This window comes from Trachymyrmex cornetzi, unplaced genomic scaffold, assembly GCF_001594075.2.
Source record: "Trachymyrmex cornetzi isolate Tcor2-1 unplaced genomic scaffold, Tcor1.1 scaffold16, whole genome shotgun sequence".
In the NCBI taxonomy this organism is placed as follows: Eukaryota; Metazoa; Arthropoda; class Insecta; order Hymenoptera; family Formicidae; genus Trachymyrmex; species Trachymyrmex cornetzi.
The window spans coordinates 2,013,428-2,030,213 of NW_017296201.1; the positions used below are offsets into that span (position 1 = coordinate 2,013,428).

The 16,786-nt window shown below is 37.4% G+C and overlaps 1 protein-coding gene across 3 annotated transcripts in view; it reads left to right on the plus strand.

Annotated features, from left to right (window-relative positions):
- LOC108758801 (uncharacterized) overlaps positions 1–16,786 on the plus strand; it is a 107,161-nt gene that overhangs the window by 62,699 nt on the left and 27,676 nt on the right. The gene's annotated exons all lie outside the window — the stretch shown is intronic.

Below are 16,786 nucleotides of genomic sequence, written 5' to 3' on the forward strand. Positions count from 1 at the left end.
ACTTGGAACACGGCCTGGTGCGCGACTGTGTGAGTGCGTTTACGAGATGATTAAAAACGCGGCTTGATTCATTTTAATTATTTACCGTGAGATTACTCATCACACTGATTGCACGTAAAATCAGATTTTTGCGAGAAATAATAAACAATTAATTTATATGGCAATAGCAACAAAATAAACAAATAGCATTGAAGTTGTATTTAGAAAGTTACAATAAAGCTGCGATCGCGCGTGTATGTGTATGTGTGTGCACGAATGCATGTGATAATACTCTAAAAATATATGTATCACTTAAGATTTATTATATTACCGCCGAAAAATTAGTGTAATCCAAGACGATTATGTTCTCTATTTAATTTTCTCTTTTGTTCATTTAAAGTTTAATTTAAGTTGTGCCAGTTAATTGACTCAAATTATAAGTAAATAATGACATTATCGATACGATAAGAATAATGTTTTTTTGCCAAGGATGAACTTTTTAATTCTCCGATTATTTCAAATTGAAATAATTTAAATAAAATTTACGCTATTTATGCAGGATCTCTCGTTCTGACGCGTGACAATTTTTTTTATAATCCACGTTGAAATCGACGTTGAATTGCGAATTGTTCCGTGAGCTATGTTTTTACGGTGATATCGACAGAACTATCGGTATACAGTTACAGCGATTCCATTTAATTCACCCGCCTAGGCAATTTGCCAAAATGTATCGTTGCGATGTTTCATCGTCGTGAAGCAGAATTCGAAGTAGCTCTCTCGAAAATGTCTCTCTCGATCAAGTCAAAGATTAATGGAACTAGCTTTAGGGAATACAATGTATACCGTCAGCAAGATTATTAATTATCTCGGAAGTTTATTCAATTAACTAAGAGATTCGATCGAATTACTTTAAATTAAGTATGTATATAGCTCGTTATACATAAATTGTACAAAAGGGTAATTGAAAATAAACGAAACAAGAAACGAATCGAGTAGAATATCTCCCAGGTAAGTTATCACATTTTCAGCACGTCCTGAAAACTCAAATTCGTTTCTAATGACCGGATATATTATTGAGGAAGGACCAAATTGATGATAGTTAAGACAGCTCTGACAAATGGGTAGCATTAGTATCACAGATAAGATTCAGCCGTCCCCCCCCCCTCTCTCTCTTTCTCTGGAATAGATATTCCTTCATCACGACTAAAAGTGTTCCTCGATGAGCAATTTGATTTCTAAATGTGCAATATTATTCAGCGAATAAAATGTGTAATAACATTATGTATAGAACAGTTGTTAATTATGATAAACGTTTTATAATCGCGTATGCGATTTTTTTCTAATTATATAGTCTACCATGAAAGAAAGAAACCACATAGTATGCAAAATTTATGTAATTACATTATAATTTATTGCCCCGTTATTTCCAGTGTAAAAATTCGAGCGTAAAGAGGTCGCGATTTTATTATCCTCGATTAAAATGTTCGCGTTCTCCCAACATATCTGACAATTAATCGAAGACAATTAGTCGCCCTAATTAATTTTCTTTGGAGCGTTGCTGTCAATTAATTCTTCCTCAGAGAGAGGCGTCGTTATCCTTATAGACATTAGGGCCGTTTGAATGACAGTCAGGTGCACTCTCGAGAGATCGTCCTTACGTTTTCAAGCAGTCATGCTATTTGCGCATCACGCGCTTTAATAGCTATAGCTGCAACTCGGAAACTCCGTTGGCATGTGAACGACTTTGTAAGGTCTATCGATGGATAGAAAGTCTGTTGTTGCATTGTCGCAAATGTCGTATAACACGTTGAACGCAATATCGTAAGTGCGCATCCGCGTACTATAAGTATATCGTCGACACCGTCCGTGACTTCGTCGCACTTTGTCTCGGGGTCAATAACACGCGCGTACGACGCGGTGTACTTGAAGTGGATGGATTCTATGGAACTGCGAGTGATATCTACGGCCCGACTGCTCATACCTTCGATTCCTCGCGGGATCGTTAAATATCGACGAGAAAGAACGCGTGCCTGTAGAACCGAGTTTCTCTCCATCTCGATCCCTCTACTGTATCGATCGATTATACCTTGGCGTCGCGTGAGAAATGTTTCGGTCTTTCCTTCCTGATACGTTTTCCCTTTGTGGGACTCGAACGCTGCGATACTCCATAATTAATGTCTCGCCGGACTCACGTTGGGTGTTCCAGATTTCGTGGAATTAATAAGAACCCAGACAAGAGTTTTCAAAGTCTCCGACGAAAGAATTGGTTCCTGACGAGAAAGGGATAATATCGGGTCTGTATCGGAGCAACCCTATGGATTGCTACATGTACATTTGATGTTCGTTGAACCGAACGAAAAATCTGAGGGAGAAACTCCATCTAGTCGGATATTGCAACGTGTATTTTTAACCTTAGATCGTTTGAAATTTCCTGATGCCAGCCACAGCATTTCAATATTTGATTTAAACACATGCTGGTATATATTCCATCGAAGATTGAAATCAATTGGCATAATCTCGGTAAAAGAAATATTCATTTTTTTTAAATATTTTTATAACAGATACAAAATATACTTTACAGAAAATAATTTTTATGTTCTGAAGTGACGCCAATTTCACTTTTTGTTTGTATGCCATAAAATATGTACGCGTTAGTCGCCTTTGTGATATTGAAAACACGGAATAACATGTTTCTCTATCTCAATTTTATTCTCGTATGGAAATTAGTTCCCGTTAATTTTAACACAGTAATTAGGAAATTTTGCATTTTTGACAACAAAGAACAAACATAAAATTTGATGTCATATATTTTTAAAATACCGTTCAATATTTAGAGTAAAAAATCAATTTTCTATATTGATTTTTTATAAAATATTTTGTTCTGTCAATCTTCATTTGCAGAGTAAGTTAAATGCATTTTTAGTGACCAAAATTGATTTTCTATATCCTGGAAACAATAGAATTCCCGAAATATTTTAAAACTAGACTCTTTTTTTATTTTCATGACATTTTATTCTTATAGCCTTTAAAAATCTTTCGGTTCTATTTAATTTTTCATTTTGTACTACGTATATACGAGTGAGAGCCCCGATTTGATGTGAAACGTAACCAGTTTCAGTCGTGAATTTTCACTAAACAAGCACTAAAATCAAAGCACTAAATCAGTAATTGAATAGCATTTAATTGTGATATATATCATCTCCATTTTTTATGTTGGAATTGATAACATGACACAGGTTAAAACTAGTGGAATATTTTTACAATTTGAGTGCCGAAGCTTCACCGCGATATGCCTGTGATTGGCACTTCAGTAATGCGGTTCTACTCATCGACTGGCTGCCACTGACCTCGGCGAAAAATCAAACTTTCATCGTCCGCGAAAGCCACAACATGTTCAAGCACGAAGACTCATTTATCACATTCTGACCTACGAAAAATGAACGTTATTTCTCGAAACGGCAATTGATCTACAAAACTGCTAATTCTTTCGGCTTCATAGCTTGTCAGTAACACTTGTTACATGTAAAAATATAATCATCGAATTTTCGAGAAGAAAAATTCCATTTTAATTTAAACAAAAATAATTTTCTGTAATTTTCCAGATTGTTAATGAGAATCGTACTAATTATTGTGCTTATCTAATTTGAAATAAATATTAAAAAATATTAGATAATATTTACATGATTCGAATATAAATTGAAGAGGCTAAAGATGAAGTATGTTAATGAATAGTACGAGAGAAGGACGCTAATGATAATTTCGTATTCGACAGCACGATAGAAAGATCATCAAGCGTGAAAGGAAGGATAACGATCTCGATTAAGTAATCGCACACCCAGCCTCGCGAAATGAAGTAGCGCTGTATCGGATTCCAACAGAATGCCACACAGTGCTTAAAGCATTTTATTTTTATACAGCTTCAACGTGCCAAGTACACTATGAGACGCGAAATAACGTCACGATAATCCAGACTGTTATCGGGAACGTTTAATTCCGGCAGCGAGCTGACGAAGTTCGAAATCAAAATAGCGAGATTTCGCTAACGAAGGGAAACTATGAATACATAACTTCATTAAGATATCAACCAGGCAGTCAATAGCTTCGGTATCAATATTTCTCCAGAATTTCCTTGAAAACAGTATTATATTACAGTATTCGTTTCTAGTAACTACAGAGAGAAAGTTTTTAAAGCACTGAATTAATGAAAATTGATATACAATAATTATAGTATATCGTAAAAGTATAAGAAGGACCATTCCGAAGTTATTATTTCTAAACATTATTACTGATTTAATGCTTCTGTATATTTCGACACTTTTTTAATTAATCGATTTTCAGCTATCAATATTTAACTAATATAAAAGACAAAACATCAACAGAGTGAAGATATCGATTACACAACAGAAAAACTATAATTATCGTCAGCCAACTGTTCTATTCTCTTTTTCTCAGAAGTAAGAGTAGATAATTTAAACTATAAGTGCTTTCCATGTCAGCCTAGTTTTTCATTTTCTGATTAACTTGTGGTTAGACTTAACCTGATGATAATGCAAATCATATTTTCTAGACATGATTAATAATTGAACTGACAGTTTTGTAGTAAGTACTTTTAAAGTGGCTTCACCACTACAAAATCATCAGTTTAGTGATTAGTCATAACTAGAAAAAAAAACACAATTTTTATATTATCATCAAATGAGGTTGAGTCTAAACCACAAGTTAACCAGCAAATGAAAAATTGGGCATTAATAGTAAAGTTGACATAAATATTATTCTACTTTTCTAATGCATCTAAAACACGACGTTATATCAACATCATTATTTTTATTGAAAATAATTTTATTAATTCAATAACAATATTAATGAAACATAAAATTTTATAAACATTTGAAACAGGAGCGTGACGTAATTGTTTCATTAATTAGTATTATTAAATAAACACAATTATTTTCAATTAAAGTAATGCTTGATACAACATCATTTTTTCAGTACGGCATTCAACGAGTAACAAAGACAGAACGACATTTATGTCGACTTGTGTCACCAAATGGAAGCTCTATGTAACACACTATGTAGAATCAGTTAAAAGCAGCAAGAGAGTATCGGTACCAGTAGTAACAAGCACTACATGCGTATTTCCGCATCGGAAAGCATCCCCACGCACGTTCGCGTCATAGGAGCAACAGTTCCCGGCTGCGAGATCCTTCAGATCAGACGGGGTCGGACAGACAACCGACTGCCTGGTTGGATGATAGTAGCCTCGAGTCAGTCAGTCAGTCGGTGGCGCTCCGCGCGGTTCCACGCGACTCTCGCGTGCTGCGTGGACGCGTGCCAGTCCGCATCGATCGGCGAGTGGATTGTGATCGTACTCACGTGGATCATCGTCGAGAGAAAGAGACGTTGCATTTCGCGATAAAGTGCGGTACACGTTTGCATGACTGTGTGATCAGTTTAATCGAGATCGCTGTGCAGATCGTTTGTAGATTTTGCAGCGATTCTTTCTCTTTCGCTATTTGCACGATCAATTTTCGGAATTTTCGCGAAGGGCAGGCAGATGCAAGTAAAACACACACACACGTGCACCTGACACCAGGCGAAATTCAAATCGTGTAACGGACGTCGCGTCTGAATCGCGATCGACCCGACAGAAATTCGGGCTCGCGAAATTTCACGGATAAATCGAACCGATATACGTTCGACGTGTGATACGCGAGTTTGTGGTGTACGCGCTACACGCGAATATAAAGATCGTCTTGAAAGTTTACTCGAGGTCGTGACATTTCGAGGAAGATGCGCGATGCTCGTTAAGTATGACGGCGAGCGCGAGCTACGTGATGTAAGAAGCGCCCGGATGATTTTTACGCGTCTCGGAGGAAGAATAAGAATCGTGGGCATCGCGTAATTTCTTAGACGCGAAGAGGTTTTCGCTGTGTCTTAAAATATATAGTGGCGCCGCGGGCGTAGATATAATGTGTATCGTCGGTATTAAATTGCTGAAACCTGAAACTAGAGCTGTGAGAATAAAATTTTCACGTACGATGACGTTTCTCGGAATCGAAGAATCTCGCGGTAATGTAGTCTCAAAATTGAAGCAAACACCGATAAAATTTAAAAATACACCCTTTAATTAGTTTTAACGCTAAATCATTGGAAATTGGATTTTATTATTTTTTTTTTGTTATGCGAATTTATTATAGATATATTTACCGTATATTGTAATCATAAATATACTTCCATCGGGATTTTATATTTAAAAAAATGTAAATTTTTAAAAAAGCAACACGTCGCTGTGTAAATGTTTTTGTCACAACTTCGAAATAATATTGTACGGAACAGATCGGTATGGACTTTGAAATTTTACAGCTTATAAACAAAATTGCAAATATAGAAATTTCAACCAAAATATCCGAGCTGCAGACCGATGTGCTTCTATTTCTGCTGAAATCGTATCCGTTGTTAATTCGATAAACGAATAAACCGATAAACTCATGACAGCTCGTATTGATCGATACAGAAACTGCATCGTCCGTGCTGACGGAATGATTGTATAAACCTAGTCGATCTTATTCAATCGGCTATTGAAATAATTGATGCCCTACGATTTTTATCAAATAATTTTTCAATTAATTGAATTATCTGCAGCTTATTTCTGAGAAAATGATATTTTCAAATTTCTTTCGTTTTGTTTCCGATATCTAACATAATTATTTAAGTTTATATTATTTAGGTGTTATATTTTCGTAAATAAAATTATATTTTCAAAAATATCTCTAGAACAGTTTTAAACATAAAATATTAATATCACATACAGAGAAAATAATTTTAATCTCTGGAGTTTTTATAAAAAATAGCTGCAATTTATCTGTCAATCAATCGGAAATTATTTGAGAAGATTTTATGTAGTTTATTTTTTTTGTAAACACGCAAAATGTATTAAAATTTTTCAAGACCGGGGAATAATTTCCACGTAGATCAGCTTCTCCGAGAGGCCCTGGAAATCAGTTAAACAATCGTGACGAAAAAAAAAACAAATTGTTGAGTAGCAATTAGACCGACTGGGTCAATCGTGACTGTCTCGTTTGCCTTCGATATTACGGGATACGACATAGTGAACACGTGGCGGACAAGACTCGTTGGCGACGCGACTGTGCCCATGACAGGCACGTGGCGTGACAAAACGTCGATCACGCTGCTATTAAGATTCACGGCAGGGAGCAAGGACCTCTTGATAGCTGCGCATCTCGTTATCGCGAGGAAGATGGGCGGGAAAGTTGGATTGATTTGCGGCAGCTGTTGGTCTGGCAAATACAGTACGTATATAAAATCCACAAATCGTGATAATTCTATCTTAATCCATTTTCCTGATAATCCAATGGAACAATCGTATAAAAACTTGGCCGATTTTTCCAACTCGTTTGATAGCGTTAACGGCAATCGACAGATCAAAATTTACTTACGGTATCTATGCCATATGCATTATGTATGTCGCATTCCCTTCACTGACGAGAATGTTGTATTGAGAGTAACGTACTGACGCCGGAGAATTAATAGTTATTACGCGTTATATCGCTCTCGACGACGAGAAACTTGCGAACCAATAGTGTACAGGTATATTTAGAACAAGATAATTGAATTGGAATTGCACTAATAGTTGCAATCATGATATCCTTACAAGTAATTTAATACATTTAATTCGATACGTTTAATTTATTTGAAGTTGATGATGCACGGTTTCCATCGATCGGCCTCATTAGTCAGATCGGTAGAGCATTATTACGCGAGCTACCAAAGTTACCGCGAGAGACTAAACTCGGAGCGCAAATCTAAAACCGTTGTGGGGAAAAAAAAGCGTCATTAAAGAAAAAAACGCGCGTTTTCCGGGTTTCCCGGTCTTTTCATTCAGGCCATTCCAGAACTCCTGGCATGTGAGGTCTCGTTAATGTGGGGCATTCTTCGAATTTCTCGCGAAGACAGACGAAGTTCGGTATTAAAATGTTCATCGTGGTTGGTGAGGTAATTTGCGAACTTCGATTAAACCGGACAAACGGCGCGCTGGCGGCGGTAAAAGGCGAATCGTTAATTCGCGGCGAAGTTGAAAGCTCTATATAAATTGCAGCCTCTAAGAATAATTCACGAGCGTCGCGCGAATCAGGATCGATTCACGGCCATACAACTATCGTCTCCTTTAGCTGGAGTTGCTATCAAAATTTTCGAAACTATATACTGGGAAAGGTGTGTGACAGAAAATGGACGAACCATAAAATTCTGATCGTACCAATCAAAATTCTGGTAATATCAACAATCAACTGGAATTTAGTAGATTTAACCAAAAATTCTAATTCGTCCGTTTCAACCAGAATTACGAGTAATCTAACCAGACAATTTTCTCAGTTCTAGAATTTACAGGCTAAAAACCTTGGATGCATATAAAAATGCGTGTAGGTTAGTAAAATTGGTTAAAACGATCAATGAATAATAATAATAATAATAATCTATAATAATAATTGTTGTTTCCATCTAATTGTTTATTAGCGATATTAATTTAATATAAGAAATTAATCAATCATAGATGATTATTCTTCAGATTATTCTCCTCACATTCAACTATGATTGATCATTTCTTGCAGCTTAAGGATTATTACACTTGTTATAAATCAAAACTAACACAGAATAGCGCGGGAAGAGTCAAAGCAGAATATTTAGAAGATTCCCTGAAATTCCGGACGCTCATAATTATCTCGGAGGTCTTTGAAAAATCCCTCCGGACGTTCCCGATTGCCCTAAAAAAAAAGAGGATGATATCCGAGGAAAAGAGCTGGACGAATGGCAACCCTACCTTTAACGAATCCCGAAGAACAAAGATGTCAAACGTCAAAATGTTGATCACGTTCGAGTTGGACGTTAAGTCCTTTTCTCCTTCTCCCGAAAGTTCCGTAATTTTTGTACTTGACATAACTTAGAATTCAGATCTGTAATTATCGGGAAAAGGAACCCTCGCCAAACTTGGTCGCCAAGCCACTCGATTTCTCGATACTGAGAAACGACATCGCGTTACAGTTTCCCGCAACTCTGGAACAGCGCCAAAGGTACTGTTGCGTTCTCGTGGCCGTGGTATCGATCGCCGCTGAGGGGACCGTATACGCGAAAGGCCGCCGAGAGAAAGAGAAAAAGAGATCGGGGAGCCGACGAATACATTTCGGAAAGGCCGGAGGCCCGCTCGGTCACAGCACGCTCCGCTCGTTTATCCAGCTCCACGCGCGCGTCGATGCAGGGAGCATTCCTCTCTCGACCGAGTACCGTTACCGAGTCCCGGCACTTTCGATCATTGAATCCCCGCTATCGTCGAACGCGAACGCAGCTGCCGAAACTCCACGCTGGCTTTCCGCACCCGGCACCCGTTAGAACACCCGTGATATTGCCATTCAACTCAATTGTCCAATATTTAGGTAAAGGCTAAATGCAGGGATTAAATATGGATTGAATTATGTGCTATTATGTGATTCTAAGCCTATCATTTTCGTCTTTCTTTACACTGTTGAATTTATTATGTCAAATTATACTCAATTTAAGTTATTTTTAATCATACTTATAGGTCGCCACTGTTTCTATCCAATCGGTAATTTCACTAAAACAATGGGGTTGATTTAACTCAAGAAAATGTATTAAATTTGACTCAAATTTATAGTTTAAGTATTATTTACTAAGTATACACGTTAATATGGGTGATGTTTACTTTGAAACTAACCACAGAAATGAATTGACTTACTTTTTGATATAAATGAAGGTTGAAAATAACAAAATGTTATTTAAATCAAGGAATCAGAGGTCATTATTACTCCTTTGATATCTAACAATATATGTTTTGGTTTATTACAAAAATAATTTATATTTATGGCGTCTTCACAATTCATAATATTTCCTAATACTCCTTATTTGGATGCTTAACAAGAAGGTGATCTCTTTTCTGGGTTTTACAACTTTTCACCATTTAAATAATTTAAATAGCCTTCACAATATAATTGTAGCTCTATATAAAACCTTTTTTTTTCTATTGATCGCTAAAATACTTCAATGAAAAAAACCTCGCGAATTTTATTCCATTTTTTTGTTATTCTTTTTCTGCACAATCATAAATTCATCATATAAATCAACTTGACATTTCGAGTAACATATGTTCTTTCTCAATTGCGCTTATCCGAGAACGAAAGTAATGGCGGCTATTTTCGGACGATAATGAGTCGATCGTGACCAATTCGGTAGCCTACATCACTGCCTCTCAATAAAGCAGTAATCAAACAGTCCGACAATCAGCTCTATCAAATTATATTTCAAAGGCGTTTAGTTAACAAAGATAATGGCTACCGTCCGATTCGGATGCCATCAATTTTGTATTTATGATAAAATACTTGGAATACGTCACGATCTTTCTAGCTAGCCGAGCGATTCTTTACGACGTAGAAATAAATGTTTTGCCGATAGCTCCAGCAAATATTGTGCCATCGTATCCACAATAAAAGACAACAACAAAACAACGTGGTGTTTATCGCGTCCCACTTCTACGGTTTTTACGATATCCTTAGACGGATACTGGCAACGTGAAAGAAAGGTATGTCATTGATGAATAGGTGGTCACGCGACGGAATCTTTTTGCCACGAAGCCAGGGACTGAACCTCGGCATGTGAACCGTTAAAAGCAGTAGGATTTGTGCGCGCGTTGCAGAACGATTTTGCTTCGTAAAATACCGTTACCCTAGTCGCGGTACTCGCGTCGCGATTCGGTTCTTGCGTAATGTGTGTCGGCAGCAAGGTGTTGCCGGTTAAAGCAAGGTGCTGCAGCTCTTTTCTTTCTATCAATTTGCTCAAGAATCTGGGATAACTCTATATAGATGGAACTTTCTATCGCTTCTTACACGATATACGACTGTACATTTCTATGCGACATTTTCGATATCTTGCGCATTCGAGCCTTTATTCCTTTCTTACGACCGAACGTCGTAAGAGCGTTTATAAACAAGGAAATAGCGACACAATTCTATAGACGTAAAAGTAGGTGACAGGAAGATGTATTTGCACCTGCCATCATCAAATTGATCACGATGACCGTGGAGAGAGACCGGGAAATTGAAGATCGATAAGAAATTCTCTTCACGGCATCGAAAGACGAAGAAAAAGAACAGTCCAATTCGTTAGGTCGGATCTCATAGATTTCACGTTCGTCGGTGTATAGTTTTCTTTTCCTACGAACATTGGAAAACGTTAATGTAACTGGATCGCTAACGGATGATCGATACTATGCATTCATCGCAATACTATGTTTACATTTCCACTTGGACGGTTAATTCTCGCGTGGGAAAAACATCTTCGTGCCCTCGCTAAAATAGGAGTAATTGCCTTCTCCTGTAGAATTAGCCGGGCGAAACGCACCATTTATTCCGTTTCTTGTGTTGAACTATTATTGCTTCCGCTTGAACTGCTGTCGAGCAACCGATGTTTAATCCTACTCTTTTCATTAAAGCTTGTGCCAAACTGAGCTTCATCGATCGGCGACTATGACGCGACACACGTTATCTTCTTCCGGTCGTCTGTCAGCCAATGCTCCCAACGACCCTTTTACGACCGTTCATAAAATGTAAAGGATGATTTTAACTTGAAAACGCGCCGGTCGCGACATTTTTGCACTTTGAAGTTAACGGTGTAACAGCAAGAAGTGTCATTAGACGCAAACACAACTCTTGCTCAACAAGCTCCGCACTCGGATGAGAGAAACGCGAATATTTTCTTGTGACAGTTCCAAGCGGCTTTAATTTTTATTCATTTGTCGATCCACAATCGACATCTTTGTATCAAATCGATGATATCGCTGTTGAATTTATAACGTCAAATTATACCCAATTTAAGTCATTTTCAATCATTTATAAATCGCTACTTCCCAATATATCATCAATTTGACTAAAACAATGAAGTTAAACGATTTTAAACTGAAGAAAATGTATTAAATTTGATTGAAATTTAGTTTATTATTTACTAAATGCATATTAATGTAGACGATATGTTTGAAACTAACCACAGAAATGGATTGATTTACATTTCGACATACATGGAAGTTAAAAATAATAAAATATTATTTAATTAAATAAGAGAAATTTCTATGTATTTAATTTAAGGTATTAGGTTACCAATCTCTTCGATATTTAACAGTATATAATGACACAACGCGTTAATTTCTCCATTGCAGTTTCATTAGTTCTTGATATGTCGGAGTATAAATTCCAATATTCTCCGTAGAAACTTCGATACAGTTTACATTATATGAAAAGACATCGACATTTAATAATCTGTCCGATATTAACTTTCACTGCGATCAACTTATTTATGCAAGTAATATCGCCGGCATTACTACTTATTTTATTAGCCGCGACATCGTTCACTGATTCAACGTTTTCTTAACATTCAGAACATTCATGCTATCCACCGTAAAATCTCCTCATTATCGTTTCTGTCGGCGTACAAGAAGAATCGTTGCTTGCTAATAAAGTGAATTCCTAGTTAACTCATGTATACACGTTTCACGCTTAGAGATCACGGTGTCGTCTCGAATCTAATGATTGGAAGGTAAAACCGGACCTTGAAGTACACGGTCGATGAGACAAAGCGACGATACCGCGTCGCCTGACCCACTTGATCACTACAGATCCCGTTACTTGGAGCGTCGAGTCGACACTCGTGTCGGTGCCATAGTGGCTACTTGCTACCATAATCATAGTGGCAAGATTGCGGCAGACCGTTGCGCGATCTTGGAAAGACGGAGAGAGGTTCAAACACCGGAGATTAATCCACACGGGAAATATGTACTGCGGCAAACCGTAGTTTGCAGTAGTTTCGTAGATCGGCAATGCGATTAGTCGTTTTACTAAATTGCTTTTCCATATAAGAAACAATGATTTCATCATCGAAGGACAACTTAACCGCGGCTGTACGCGTACCTCTTTCTTGCATTATCAAGTACAAGTATGTAAATAAAGGAGAATTATTGGAGGAATAAGAAATTACTTCTCAGCTTCCTATCGAAGGGATATGCATAATGCATGACTTAAAGTTATAATTTAACTAAGTTCTCGTGATTAAGTGATAATCGTTATAAAGTCGTTATAAAGTATGTTAATATCTTAGGAAGTAGAGAAAATAAGATAATTTGGAGAATCACGTAGAGTTATATAAAGATTTCTTTTTATTTGTAAATCGTAAAACAATATCGTTATTTTATTTCTTATTTATTATTATATGTATTTGCCAAGAAATGTTTTGCAAGTTTAAGACAAAAATAAATCTAATTACAGTGAATGACAAATAGACTACAAAAAAGTATGTCGCAATTGTTAACGTTTTTTAACATTTCCTCGTACAATTTTACTTTCTCACTTGCCACACTGGAAGAATGATTTTGCTAAAATATCTAAAAATTTAGGTAGACATGTATAGACCTGAAAATTTTCGACCAATATAAATAATCATGTAAGAAATTCAAGCATGATGAGCAATGCTGCCAAAAGTTTTGACATTCTAGCAGCTTATAGCTTGAGCGTTCTAAAAACATAATTATTTTGATATCCAACAAAATTTATTTTCAGATCTGTATCTGACTATATTTTTTTTCTAACTATATTTACTTACAATAAAGAAATATTGATTCAATAAAAAGAAACGATAGTTAAATCAAATTAATAATTTTTGTATCAAATAAATATAAGTATATTGAAAAAAAAATTCCTAAATCGTGGTATTTTCTTGAATAGTGCCAAGTAACATTTCCTTACTGCAAATAAATATTTATACTAAACTATTCAAGAAAATATTACTTAAATTCAGGAATTTTTTCAGTGTATCTTTGAATTTAGTAAATATTTAATTGGCACTATTTAAACAAATAGTTTATTAAAATTTAGTACATTTTTCAGTGTGTCACTCTTCATCCATTCCTAATCTTTAAATAAGAATCCAAGGCTTAGATTAATAAATAAAGATAAAATGTGGCAGTATTACCGCGAGATTTACGTGAATTATCTTAACGGGCGAACCTCACCGGTCCTTTTCGTCTTCGGATTAGTCGTCACTAGTTTTACGGCGATGTGCTAAGCGAGACGTATGACGGCGTGATCCTATTTTACTTCACGGCGAAGATACCGTGCGAGGATACAAAGCACCGCGAGAAAACAAGCGCTCGAGGAATGCTGCGGGAGTGTAAAATATTTATTACATCCGGACGCGAGCCACCGCGCCAACGTTTTCTTCGCCTTCCTTTTACCACCCCGCTCGTAATAATGGCGGGAAAACGAAACGCGGCGAAGGCGGTCCGCCGCGGCGTGTGCAGCGGGGAAAAAGGAAAATCAACACTCTTGTCCGACTGTAACAGCAACAGGTCGAGGACGATACAAATGACCGTGAGAGTACGTTCCCGCCGCCACCGCCGTCGACGTCGACGTCGTGTTCAAAGTGCCACGATCTATTTCTGTTTGCCTACTTCTGCACGTTCTTCCCGGTTCGCACGCGCCCGTCTACCTTTGTCGATTCAACATGATGCGTGACACACGAAAAAGACACGCGCATCAGTCGATTTCGGACAGTGTCATTTCATACAAGGTTGTTCTTCACTTTAAAGGAGTGGCCAATCCGTGACACGCGTCACTAATGGCACGCGAAGGCATTCTTATAGTGGCACGCCTAAAGAAACACGCTTGCAAAGAAAATTTAAAATTTGTACCAACTGTATATACTTCATTAAATTCTTTTTTTTTTTCATTTGCACTTTACAGCTGCGTTTTCGTATTAAAGGCACTAGGCTAATATTGTTTTTGTCACATGATGAAGATTTTGATTGGCTATTGGATAATTTTCTAGGGAATTTTTAATAAACAATCAAAAGGCGAAAATACAATATCCAGTGAGAAATCGACATCGCTTTAAGCGTGAAAACGAACAAAATATTAGGTGTTAAACTTAATTCCTGCCATTTTTCGTCTCCAAAATTGATTTATTTCGAAGGGAAATACCTTAATCAAAGTATTATTAATTAGTAATAAAGTAGAAACTGGAGGAAATTACTTTGATTAAGGTATTCATTCATCTTCCCTTCGAAACAAATCAATTTTGGAGATAAAAAACGGCAGGAATTAAATTTAACAGCTAATACATGCAATCTCTGATTAATATTTTGCAATTTACTTTAAAACGAATGAAAGACAGGATATAGCAAAAAAACTAAACTTTGTTAAGTAGAAGTCTTTTTGCTTTTAATGCAAGAGAAGAAAGTATATGATTACAATCATTTTTGCTTAATTCTGTAGCACAGTGGCATATCAAAGATTTCTATAATAATATATCAGACAGGAAGGTTGGCCACTTCTGTTCTAGAGACTACATCAGATAATCAAAGAGAGAAACTCAGTCGGAATGTAATGTTACTCGACAACTGGAACAATTAAGTATAGAATGTCTGTTTCATTACCACGGCCGAGACATTTAATGCTGAGATAAGCAAAAATCGAAAATTGTTGATAAACATGACATTCCAAAGTAACGCAAGGTCGAAGATGAGTTTATGAAATACTCTGTAAAAATTAATTGAGTCAGATTACGTACTCGCATTGTGTTCTTCGGTTACAATTCTGTGCGGGTTTTCACGAATTTCATTAAAACCGCTCTCGAACGAGGGCGAACCGCCCTTTTCCCATAATCTCTCGGGCGAATTCAACGGCCGAATTCTGATCCGGGAAAACGATATCCGCACCCTTTTGGAGCCGATGCTCGTCGTCGTTTCAGCGACCCTCTGACGCCTTTTCCGGCGCGGGCGTCGCGACGCCAGCCATTAAATTCCCATAGAAAGCTCCCCAACTCTCCGGCGCCTTTTAGGATATTCGAGGTGAACAACCCCCGCTTTAATCCCCGTGCATTCTGCACAGCCGGAGATTCCACAGACCACCCTTTTTCCCCCCTTTCCACCGTGAAAACGTAATTTCTAGCTCAGACCTCCTAATTCGAAACGCTTCGCGAGATCGTCTCGTCGTACATATACGATTTGCGCAACAGTCATGTTACGGAAACAACAACAAGGCAAGAAATTCTACAACAAGACAAGAAATTCGTTATGGCCATTGCCGATTCGAAACGTCAGGAAATTCACGGACACCCCGTATGCGCGCGGATAACGGCTCTCGTTTGTACACCTTGATCTTTTCTACACGCGGTGCCAAGTGGCACACCTATATTTACGCGCGCACGTGCATGGCAGGCACGGTGGATCAAATCGATGCCTGGAATTTTTAATTGCATTTTCAAACTCCGGAAGATTTATTTTGTTTTAATCTATGCGCCGTGCGCAGATCCGCGACTCGACTTCCCTACGAATTCCACGCTTAATTAAACCGGCGCTGAAACTTGCGAGTGAATTTCTCTCGTGTTACAGATTTTGTAACGCCGCGAAACGAGGTCCGGTTCTAAAACAACGAAATTGGGTAACGCCGATCTGTTACATGGTCTAACATTTCCAGCACGACTTTCGCAATGAGTCGACGGATGCGTACGTTTAAATTATTACACTGACTGTATGCTGTATGCATTTAACCATCGCTCGAGAGAGAGATGGTACATTAGTGTAGTACAATCGTCGATCGACCGCTTGAGTATCTATTAAATTATTTCTCTCGTTTTATTGATTATCTGCGTATTTTCGATGCCCCGTCCGCATTGAATATTCCGGATGGTTATCGTAACTTGCATTGCATTGAGAACAGCGATACAATTCAGTCCCAAT